General features: G+C 40.9%; 1 protein-coding gene across 4 annotated transcripts in view; it reads right to left on the bottom strand.

The window, feature by feature from the left end:
• SEPTIN11 (septin 11) overlaps window positions 1–12219 on the bottom strand; it is a 1067046-nt gene that overhangs the window by 740880 nt on the left and 313947 nt on the right. The gene's annotated exons all lie outside the window — the stretch shown is intronic.

Here is a 12219-nt window from a genome sequence, read left to right on the forward strand (position 1 = left end):
AATTATGAATGTATGCTCACTGAAGTCATCACAAACTTAAAAAATAAATCAGAAATTGCTTCATTCTGAACAAGGCCCTCAATAACTTCATCTTCTTATCAGTGCATACCAAAATAAGAATCCATTTACCCATATATAACAAGGAAGTGGTAATATTGACGGGTTTAACTGGCAAAAAACTTGAAAGAAAACCTCATGGGGTCTTTTCATTGGCTGGAGTGTGGGGAGTGCCTTCTGTGTGGAGTCTGCATGTCCACCACACGGTTGGGTGGGTGTTTGATAGACATGCGTAAATGGGCGTGCCTTCGTTGAAGGTTGAACGTCGAGCTGGCACCTCAGCGTTCGTGAAAATCTACTGCCAATCATTAGTGAACCAGAGTTCCTCTGTGGCGACCCCTCACCGGGAAAAGCCTAAAGACAAACAACAACAACAACATCCTCAAGACACACGTTTTCCTGTTAAGCATGCACAAGTCCACAGGTTTTCCTCAGCAAGTAAAAGTACATAACATGCTAAATTAACATAAGAGTTTACCAGACCCACTAATGGTAGACTGATCCACAAAATATAAATGTCTTTAAGTATGAGGGCCAAGGAGGAGGACTGGATTTACTTTTAAACTTCCCTTCTGCAGTTCATAGTAGGTAAGTAAAGGAACAGACATCAGCAACCAAGTGTCTTTCTTAAACTTCTATTTAATTTTCTGATGGGAAGCATGTGTGTGTTAAGATGAAGAGCCAGGTTTTTTTTTTTTTTTTTTTTTTTTTGGGGGGGGGGGGGGGGTTCTGATTACATCTGACAATGACCAGGACCCAACACTGTACATCTGTTAAACAATCTAAATGTGTGGCAAAAATATTCACATGGTCACAGTCAAGTATCTGTAATGTGGTTATTTCTGTAGGCTTCAGAAGATAGTTTATGTGTGAAGATAACATTCTGGACTGGAGGTGTGAGAAAAGGAGTACCTACATTAGATTACAAGGTACCAGCACCTGCTAAGTAGAGTGGTGGAATTAGGTATATCGACATTCCAGGTAACACTGCAAATTAAAAACAGCTGTTGGCGGGGCAGGGGGGAGGCACATGCACGTACATTCAAAGTAACAATGTAGAGTAACATTACCCATTGAAGGGAGGGGTGGGGACAGATACAGGTACATTATAAAGCAAGTGCCATCCCCCCAAAATAGAACAAAAATGTGCATGTGTTCTTGTTAGCTTTTTCTGCATCCACAGCTGCAAAGCCTTTTCAGGAAGATTTACAGCAACACAAATATTTCCCTTTTATAGCACCAGCAATTAAACAAGTAATAATTACATAACAGACAAAGTAACAATTTAAAATCAGTACTACAACCATGCTTTTTATGGCAAAACAGAAATTAAAACCATTATTAATACATACTGTTGTATTTTTTCTAAATATTGTTCATTGCGTGACATGCTCCAACTTTCGGTGTTTTTTAATACAAGCATAACGTTACATTTCAAATTGGGTACTTTCTTATAATTTATTTCCAAAAAGTGTTTAGCAGCATGGTTATGCTAGCCTTCATATTGTCTGTCTTAAATATGTTCTTAGATTCGAGTTTTTAAATGTACAAAATGTACTGTTTACATGGAACAGCCTACAAGGACAAAAAACATTATATTACATTCTGTGTTTGTGCATACTGTAAACATAGCTGTTGTAACACCATACAGATGGCCAAGGGTTTAAGTGAATAAACATGGCTCAAAAGAACTGAACAGCAATTAAGGAGTCATCCTTTCATAAATAAGGAAATGACTGGAATATTATAGCCTGAGATAGGGAACCAGAAAGGCTCATCCAGACTCTGCTACACTTTTGCTGTGAAGGAAAGGTTAGTTTGCTGTTATTTTTTGTATTACTGTATTGCCTTTCTATATTTTGAATACTGTAGTTTGTTTTCTTTACTTTGTATTTTGCTTGCATTCTGTTTTAACAGCATATTAAAACTTCAAAAGAGACCACAGCTCTCTCTGTTCTGAGTCAGGCAGAAATAAGAACTGATTAATTAAGGACTCATTCATAAGACAGAAGAGGTCGCTTAAGGTTAATCACTTGTTAACAGATGGGGTGGAGCTAGGAACTAAAACTTCTATTTAAGGTGTAAACTAAAACATTTCAGAGTTTTACCAGAAAGGCTCATCCAGACTCTGCTACACTGCTGTGAAGGAAAGGTTAGTTTGCTGTTATTTTTTGTATTACTGTTATTGCCTTTCTATATTTTGAATACTGCAGTTTGTTTTCTTTACTTTGTGTTTTGCTTGCATTCTGTTTTAACAGCATATTAAAACTTCAAAAGAGACCACAGCTCTCTCTGTTCTGAGTCAGGCAGAATTTTCCCCACCCATTTAAGTTGTCTTGTTAAATACCACTGTCTTTCTAGTTGCCCGCCTCTTATGTTAATCTGACCATATATCTCATTTCTCTCTACTTTCACTGGCTTATGTGAGTAATCACAAAATCATGATTTTTGAAATCCCACCCCTTCAATTATTTAAATTTATTGGCCATCCTACAGTATTTCATAGTACCAAAATACAAAAGTGACCACCCCTTTCAATCCATCTTGCTGTTTTAAAAATAGTAACTCTCCACTAAACCTTAACTTTTTAAACAGGTAAAACTCAAGTTACCTACTTTCACATCTAACTTCTCTAGTGCACACTGCAGAGTGCATTCTTTTCAATCTTACCTTTAAGCATCCCTGTGACTAGCACTTTCTCTAATACCTGCTGGAAAGCACTAGGAAGCCTTAAACTCATACAAACACTGAACTCTCCTTGTTAACAAGGAGAAATTAATAGTAGGCACTAAACAGCCTATAATTGCAAAGTACCTTGCTAAGGAAACAGTTCCTATACTTTACAAAGAAAAAAAAAAGGACCCAAACCAAGCATGTCCAAGGGTCAGCTTCCGGTGATTTCTCCTGTCCACCTGGTGAATCTGGGCATACTGGGGCAATGCAGCAATTGCCTCATGTACACAGACAACCCTCTCCTCCTACCACCCAACACTACAACCTGTGAGAGATGCACTTACATAGCCAAAATGGAAGCAAAGCTCTCTCCACCCAAGATTGTGCTAAACAGTCAAGAGGAGAAGGTTAACACCCACACTACATCTCAAGCAACACATAGCCCTTCTAAACCCGCACCACCAACACCCACATATAGCAACACTAAATCCACATATGCAGAGGCCCTTAACTGTAACCTGCCCAAGCAACAAAGACCTCTGAAGCTGAAACTCAAACAAACACCAATCACAACCAATGTGTCACATAGTTCACAACACCAGTGTGCCACCCAGCAACAGCCCCTAAGGCAATACAATGTACCTAACACTTTAGTCATAGGTGACTCTATAGTCCGGCACACTGATGTCCCTCTCACCAGGTTGAATAAGGAGAAAATTACAGTCAGCTGCCTGTCAGGTGCCAGGATCCGCCACATAACGCATGCACTCAAGTCACTCCACAACAAGTACAAATATGACTCTGTCACTGTCCATGTTGGAGTGAATGACTTGAGACGTACCTCCCTGGACTACATGAAAAGAGACATGGAAGAGCTCTCGGATCATGTGGCCCAGGCAGGTATGACCCCAGCCCTGAGTAGCATCCTGCCTTCGCCCAGAATGATACCACAATATAAGGATAAAATGATTGACTTCAACAACTGGCTAAGCTTATGGTGTCATTCAAAGGGGATCCAGTATCTGTCTGCCTGGGATGACATGATTGACAGACCACGATGCTTTGCCAGAGATGGTCTGCACCTGTCGCCCCTGGGATTCAGGTTACTGGCTAAGGCTCTTGCCACCCCTATAGTGCCTTTTTAGGCAAACTTCAAAGGACAAAACCACCACCGTAACAGGTACAAGCATGCAAAATCTGAAGGTAATGCTACTCAATGCTAGAAGTCTAAACCTCAAAATGCACTCTCTCGAGGCACTCCTAAAAATGGAGAACATCGATATCTGTGCAGTAACTGAGACCTGGTTCAAGGCTCCAGAGAGCACCCCTGCAATACCAGGCTACAACTCTTACCACACTTTTCGGCACCAAACCAGGACCGAAACACTAAAGGTGGAGGAGTGTCAATATTCACCAAGGATATTCACACCACCAGGCTAGTTGGCCAACACAATGTGTCTGAAATTCTCCAAGTGCAACTAACACTAGGTAAGACTGCAATCCAAATTGTAGCTTGCTACAGATCCCCCACCATACCCCAAGATTCGCACTACACCTTTCTAAACATACTGGAAAATATTAAGATAGAACCAAATACCCTAATACTGGGTGATTTTAACTACCCTGCCATTAACTGGGAAAACTACTCATGTCCCAACACCTTTGCGCAACAGTTCTTGGAATTCATAAATTCCAATGCCCTGGATCAACTAATCCATAGTCCAGCCAGGGGCTCCAATATCCTAGACCTGGTCATTACCAGCATGGGAAATCAATGCTCCATACCTATGGTCACCCCCTCATTAGTCAGGTCTGACCATAAGCTAATCACCCTTAACATCCACATCCCACCCCCCAGTAAAGAAACCACCATAAAAAACGTCTCCAAAGCCAACTTCATGCTACTCAAGTCAGAAGTGACAAACCTCATAACACCCATGCAGACGGGAACTGAAAGTTCAACTGCTGAATCCTACACTAAGGCACTGTACGAGCACATCCACTCATGCATGAATCGTGCCATCCCAAATAGAACCAAAATGCTCTCATCCAAAAAAAGGAAGCCAATCTGGTGGTCCCCTGCCATAAACAAACTTTACAACAAAAGGAAGAAACTCTTGCAGAAAAGAGGAAAATCCCAGGATGCAAAAAACTCCCTTACTAGCCTCAGTAAGAAACTGAGATGCCTCACAAAATCCTCCAAAGCTAGTTACGAAAATAAAATTGCCAAAGATTCCAAAGACAACCACAAAGCATTCTATAACTATGTCAAGAATCTAAATGGCAATGCTCAGATCTGCTCTGAGCTAAAACAGAATGGCATTAAATATACTGATCCAAAGGATATTGCCAATATCCTGGCAGATCGATTCAGTGCCAACTTCACCCCCCTCTCACCCCTAAATGGCCCATCTCAATACTGGAAGATTGCCAAATTCCAGTAATAACGGCCACACAGGTACAAAACGCACTCTCTAAAGCCAAGAATACAGCATCCATGGGACCAGATGACATCCCGGCTGTGTACTACATGAACTACAATATGAACTGGCACCTCACCTAAGTGTCATGTTTAATCATAGCCTCACCTCAGGTTTCGTGCCCACTGAGTGGCGCAGAGCTACAGTTATCCCAATCCACAAGGGGATCCACCTTGGATCCCGGAAACTACCGTCCCATCAGTCTGACAAGCCTTATCTGCAAGGCCATGGAGCGTATTATCATGGAACTTATAAACAAAGACATTGGCAACCTTCAAACACTGGACCCCACCCAGTTTGGGTTTGTGAAGGGCCGATCTTGTCTCCTGAACCTGATTGACTTCTTTGAATCAGTCTCCAGAGCCATGGACAAGGGTAAGGTGGTCCACATAGCCTATCTAGACCTTGCCAAGGCCTTTGACACCATCTCCCACTCTGGAATCATAGATAAACTTACTAAGTTGGGCATTAATCCCTATGTCACCCAATGAGTTGCTAAATGGCTTACTGATAGAACCCACACTGTAAAAGTAGCCGACTCCAAATCCAGCTCCAGACAAGTGACAAGTGGAGTACCTCAGGGTTCAGTCCTGGGGCCGCTCTTGTTTGGCATCTACTTCTCTAAAGTACAGGTCAACACTAAGGGACTCTGAGTAACAAAGTTTGCAGATGACTGCAAACTGGGAGCCATTATTGAATCCCCAAATGATGTGGATACTCTACAAAAGGGCCTTACAGAAACAGATGCTTGGTGCCAGAGCCATGGGCTCAAGCTCAATGCCAAGAAATGTATTGTTATCCCCTTTGGGAAAAAACATGTATCCATGAATTACCATATAGGTGGCAGTACACTAAACACAGAAAGTGTGATAAGAGACTTAGGGACACAGGTGGACAGTGGTCTCACCTTCGAAAACCACATCGCCACAACAGTCAGGAAATCCTTCTATGTGGCACACCTCATCACGAAGAGCTTTTCATCCAGAAAAAAGGAGGTCATTGTCCCACTGTACTCATCCCTCATTAGACCCATTATAAAATACAACCCCCATTTAGTATGTACCTCTCAAGACATCTGCAACAACTGGAAAGGCCTCAGAAATACCTCACTAAAAGAATCACAGGCCTAAAGCAGATGCCCTACGCTGACCGCCTTAAAAAACTCCAGCGATACTCTGTCGCATATCGTCTACTCAGAGGCAATCTCTGCTTAACATACAAGGCCATGTCAAACCCAGAGCTGTCGGACATGCTACACCTAAAGAAATCCCAATCCCTCAGAGCTACACGCTCCAGGGATCTAAACCTTGTCATCACAATAAACAAAACATGCTGGAGGGATAGGTTCCTGACCCAGAGACTCCCCAGACTCTGGAATAGATTGCCCATACATGTCAAGCAGAGTGCCTCTTTGGACCTCTTCAAGAGGAACCTTGACGATTGGATGGGAGAAAGGAAATTCACCCCAGGGATCACGTCAGTCGCCCTGCTAGACAGGGGTCCAGGAAAGTAAATAATGTGGGAAGAAATAGCCAGGGAATTGTTATGGCTAGGCTTGTATAGGCCCTAGGGCTGATAGCCTAGTACCAACCTATGAACCTCTATAAACACTTGCAGTGTCTTGGCACCAAGGAATTGAATTTTTCTTTATAATAAAATAGTTCTTGTAAAAATGTAGTATCCCAGGAGCTTCACTGGTCAGTTTTGCTGCATCCGCAGGATATATTGTTAACAGACACACTGTGGTGCCCACTGTAATAGTACAGACTAGCATGCCATAGCATTCCATGGGGACCCTACCCTTAGATCTGTGTGATACCTGGAATCTGACAGGAGGATGTGGTGGGCACACCTCCATAGGTGCACAGGTGGAAAGCTGCATTAAGCAAGTCACTGTGACTTTTGGTTCTACAGTAAGCATATCACTTGATTTACTTGCCTGGATAGTGTGTGGATGTGTGTATATATGTGTGTATCTAGTACAGGCTTCACTTGATAAGTCAGATATCAAAGGTGATCTGGGACAGATATTTTTGCGGGATGGGAGACAGTTTACAGAAGCAATTAAACAGCAAATGCAGACAAAATCTTTGGATTTACTTCATAAGGAGCATGCATACTTTTCCATTTGGAAAATACATGTAAACATGACTATATTAGCCTGTTGTACATCTGAAGCACAACTAGTCATCAAATGTCCTAACCTTGGGACCGTAGTGCAGTTTACAAATACTCAGCTTTGTTTACACACACACATAAAAGCAAATATACAGCCGTGTCAGCAATATAACCTGTAGTGACAGGCCAGTAGACCTATGTGACAGTTGGACTGTTCCTGGCTACCAAGTTATTCAGTTTCTGTAAGGGACAGTTATGACTTTTTTTTCTTGTTAGGGAGCATAGTACACACACATAATGCATCTGTACTCATTCAGCATGGCATCCAAAGTACAAATCATATTTCCACAGAAAAGAGCGACCCTCTGTCTCTGTACTGCCCAAAACAATATTGTTTTAATGGCAAGATTCTTGCAAGCTCTAAAGGGAAAATGGATTAGTATGCATTTTGAATGTGTCTAATTCTCCAAATGTTTTAAGAAATATTCAGTGAGGTTATGCATTTTCCTGTAATACATGAGCTTCCACAGTCCTTTGTTTGACATGTTACTTTAGTCCGTTTCCATTTGGGTGGGTTGTTTATAGCTGCCTGTCTATTATTATATAGATTATTGTACAGAAGCAATAAGAAAATCTATGTTGGCACAGTTTTTCTTTTTTTCCAATATATGTATTAAACTTTGTGTATTGTTGTCCGCATATGTCATCTGGCAAAAGTTTTACAGCGGATGCCCTTCCTGACGTAACCCTCTCCATTTATCTGGGCTTGGGACAGGCACAAAGAAATGGACTGGCTTGTGCATCCCCAGCTGGAGGTGGCAGAGTTAAAGATGTTAAGATTTGCATTGGGAGTGATGAGGATGGACAGGATTAGGAATCAGTATATTAGAGGGTCAGCTAAGGCTGGATGGTTTGGAGACAAAGCAAGAGAGGCGAGATTGCATTGGTTTGAACATGTACTGAGGAGGGATGCTGGGTATATTGGGAAAAGGATGCTAAGGATGGAGCTGCCAGGTAAGAGGAAAAAAGGAAGGCCTAAGATAAGGTTTATGGATGTGGTGAGAGAGGATATGCAGGTGGTTGGTGTGATACAGCAAGATGCAGAAGACAGGAAGACGTGGAAACAGATGATCCACTTTGGAGACCCCTAACGGGAACAGCCAAAAGAAGATGATCTTTATTAAACTTTCATTTTTTTTTTTAAATTAAACCTTTAACAACACAAAGACTTTATCAACACGTGATAAGTATTTATGCATACAGATTACTTAAGAACTATGTACACAAAATGCTAAATGCCTTTTTATGGTTTTAATCTTTATTCGTCTGCTCTCATTACTTTAAAGTTTTTTTGATTTTTCCTGACCAGTGCTAGTAAGTATGGTTTTACCTGGTTGAGCAGTAAAGTAAATTAAAAAATGATACAGTTTATGTGAGTACAGTTATCTACAAAGCTTGCAGTAATATTATATCATGTTGACATTTGTAAGTTGTGTGCGAAGGAATGCTTTTCTGCTGGATAAGGATACAGCAATGTTCTTTCCTGGAGCTGTCCATTTAGAATAACTCTACTGATCTGTTTACAGGTGATGTGTTGCAGTACAAAATGTGCTGAGCTTGAGACCAAGTTCCCAGAGTTTTGATACTGGTTAACAGATATTATAAAACTAGAGAGCACTGTACATGTACTAATATTTGAACCGTTAAGTTAGTTTTGTGTCCCTCCAGATTTTCACAGAATGGTCAGATTTTGTCTCAGTATCTTGGTTGTTGTTTGTCTTTGGGCTTTTTCCCGGTAAGGAGTCGCCACAGCGGAATGCCGGTCCCCTAATGACTGGCAGTAGATTTTTACGAAACGCCGAGGTGCCAGCTTGATGCCCAAACTTCAACGAAAGTACGCCCATTTATGCACGCATGTCTTTCGAATGCTACCCAACCGCGGGGAGGACATGCAGACTCCACACAGAAGGCACTCCCAACCAAGCCGAGAATCGAACGGGAGAACCTCTTGCTATCTTGGTATGTCCTAATAATTCATGTTCGCACTTTGTCTTTGCAGTCATAAAATAATTTATATCTTTCTGAAAAAATATTTGGGTAAAATAAACCTTGTGGAGTTCAGATTGCTTAAGTAATGATCTACAACTTTGTCATATCAGTGATATGCCAATTTTGCAACATGCCCCTTGTCCGAACTTCCTGGATGCTTTACAAAACACTTACAATGATGAGCTTTTTCTTGGATGCATTACGAAACATTCGCAGTAACTAGCTTTTTCTTGAATGCGTTATTAAACTTTTGCACTAATGCTTATATTTTATCCCCAGTATGTTGGTGTGTTTTTAAAATGACTTGCTGTGGTGTAAATGTTTAAAGAGATTTCAGACTTGGTTTCATATTCTTTGTCGCAACGACCACACTTGTGTTCTTCAGAAGCAAAGTAATGGTTGAATCACACATCACAGCATAAGCCACTGTAAAAGGGGATGCAATGCAAGTTTTGTGCACTGTTACAGTGCAGCAACTCAGAAGGGTAAGAATTTTCCTGTTTACCATCATACCAAACTTCACTTTACTGTAAGTAAAAGTATAACTTCATAGTACACCAGTGAACTACCTTGAAGCTTTCTAATTACTCTCTCCTTTAGCCAAAGATGTTGCCTCTGAGAAGAATAAGTGATTAATTACATTCCAAAGCAGCTGGAAGGTCACATTTGACTGGGTAACAGAAAGCAAGCATGGTCTAGGCTATGTCTCTTGCAAGGCATGTGTTACCAATATTAATGCTGAACATGGAGGGAAGAATGATCTGCTGAATCACATGGACACCAAAAAGCACAAGATGACCACCAAACATTCGATTGGGACAAAGATGACAGAAATGTCTGCCACAGAGCAAACCAACTCTGAAGTATTGAAGGCAGAAGTAGCCTGTAAGAGTCCTACTCACTGAACACAACTTATCACTTACCAGTGGGGATCATTTCCTGAAGTACATGCAGACGTACTGCATGGATCCATGCAAATTTCTGTACCTGCTCTATAACCTAACCTCCTCCTTCTCGTTCTATGATAACTTAACTCCTATGCTTTTTGCTACTGTTATTTTCTCCATAATCATTTTTATCACTTGTTGATACTGGTACAATAATGCTGATTAATATATCTCTGTTTATATCTCGCTGACTGAATTCATCTGGCAACCAACAAAATTCCTGCTTTTATGTGTATATTACTGTAATCACTATCTATAACACGGTCTACTTTTGTACCAGTTAATGTTTAATATTTTCTGTATCTATGTTCTTGTCGGAGCTTTTCTCCCTGGGCCTCCACTGAAAATGGGCTCTTTTAGGCCCAGTGGACTTTCGCAGTAAACAAATGCGATAAATAAATAAAATAAACAGAAGGGTACACAGACAACCCTTTGGCTAGGCAGTTTCTGGACAATGTAACTGCTAACACAACTTTTGAAATTGAAGACAATATCATGAAAGACAGTAAAATCCCTAATGGCCACAATGCTGAAATGTATTTGGATGACCTGATGTATGGCATCAGAGGTACAATAATGCAGCACAGACTTTTAAATATGGCCAAGCAGTTTTACACTGCAGAACTGCTCAAACTGAGAAAACACTTTCCCGCCAAAGATCCCCTGCTTCATAACATGGGCAGTTTACCAGACCAAACTATGAAGCTTCCACTATTATTGCAGACACTGGCAGTCATCTTGGGTTTTGGAGCTCACAATTGCAGCACTGTAAGGTGATAAACAAATTTTCATTCTATCAGATGACCAAGTGACCATATGGATCAGATACATGTACTTTCCTGAAGTACTGATCCATGCGGTCTTTGGTACATCTGCAGTGTAAGACCGGTCGACATTTCAAAAAGCAATGTCGACTGTAGTTGGCTTGTCACACTCCAACCGTGAAGAACGAGAATTTAGCTTGGCCCAAAAACATTAAATTGTTTATTAGCAATGAAGATAAATGAGGACGACTGCTACTGTGTGAAACATCTGAAGGACATACTGAGGGCAGCAAGAAAGGCAACAGCTGCTTATAACGAAGAACGTTCCACAGCATCAGCTGCAGAAACTGACTCTCCTTGCCAAGATGATCAGGTTAAATAACTGTTTTACACTAACATTCTGAGTCTAACCATAAGGAAACAACATTGGTAGACCTGTAACTCAATAATTTATGTAGGGGAGGACTACTGAATGTAAATTGCCTTGCATTGCTTCCATGTTTAAGTATTTGTCTTTTGCAAAAAGCACCTGTCTTCATAAAAAAATGGAACTGTTGGGGTGTAAAGGTGAGGGTGCAATGTATTACCTGATTTTTATACAGCATCTGAAAATAGGAATATTTCTGTACTATAAGCATATCTGTGCTTGTGTGTATGCAACTCTTTTTACTAAAAAAATTTCTCTAAATGAAGCACTATGCACATCTTCTGTTAATTAGGCATCCCTGACTTTAACGTCCTTTGTTCATGATTCTCTCAGCTGGTGGTTGAGAGGAATGGACACAGCTGTTTTGCTAGTGAAGGCCAGTATAGAACTGTTATAGAGACATGATCCTGAGCCACCAAAACGGGCCTGGACTCTAACTGGCCTACCAGGATTACATCAGCTGACTTCCTGATGACTTGCTGAGTGTGAATTCATCATACCTGACAATTGTCAAAACAATCTTTTCTTTATTAAAAATGAGAAAGCTGGCCCTGGGTGTAATGGGAGGCTTCAGCCCCCAACTTATATAAGCATACACCAGGTTGTGGAACTTTGGGAGAAAAGGGCAAACACCACTGAACACGAATGATCATTATGATGATTAAAGGTTGTGACAAGTTCACAACTAATAAATGTATCTATCT

This window comes from Protopterus annectens, chromosome 2.part0 (assembly GCF_019279795.1).
Source record: "Protopterus annectens isolate FY-2018-M chromosome 2.part0, PAN1.0, whole genome shotgun sequence".
Classification (NCBI taxonomy): domain Eukaryota; kingdom Metazoa; phylum Chordata; order Ceratodontiformes; family Protopteridae; genus Protopterus; species Protopterus annectens.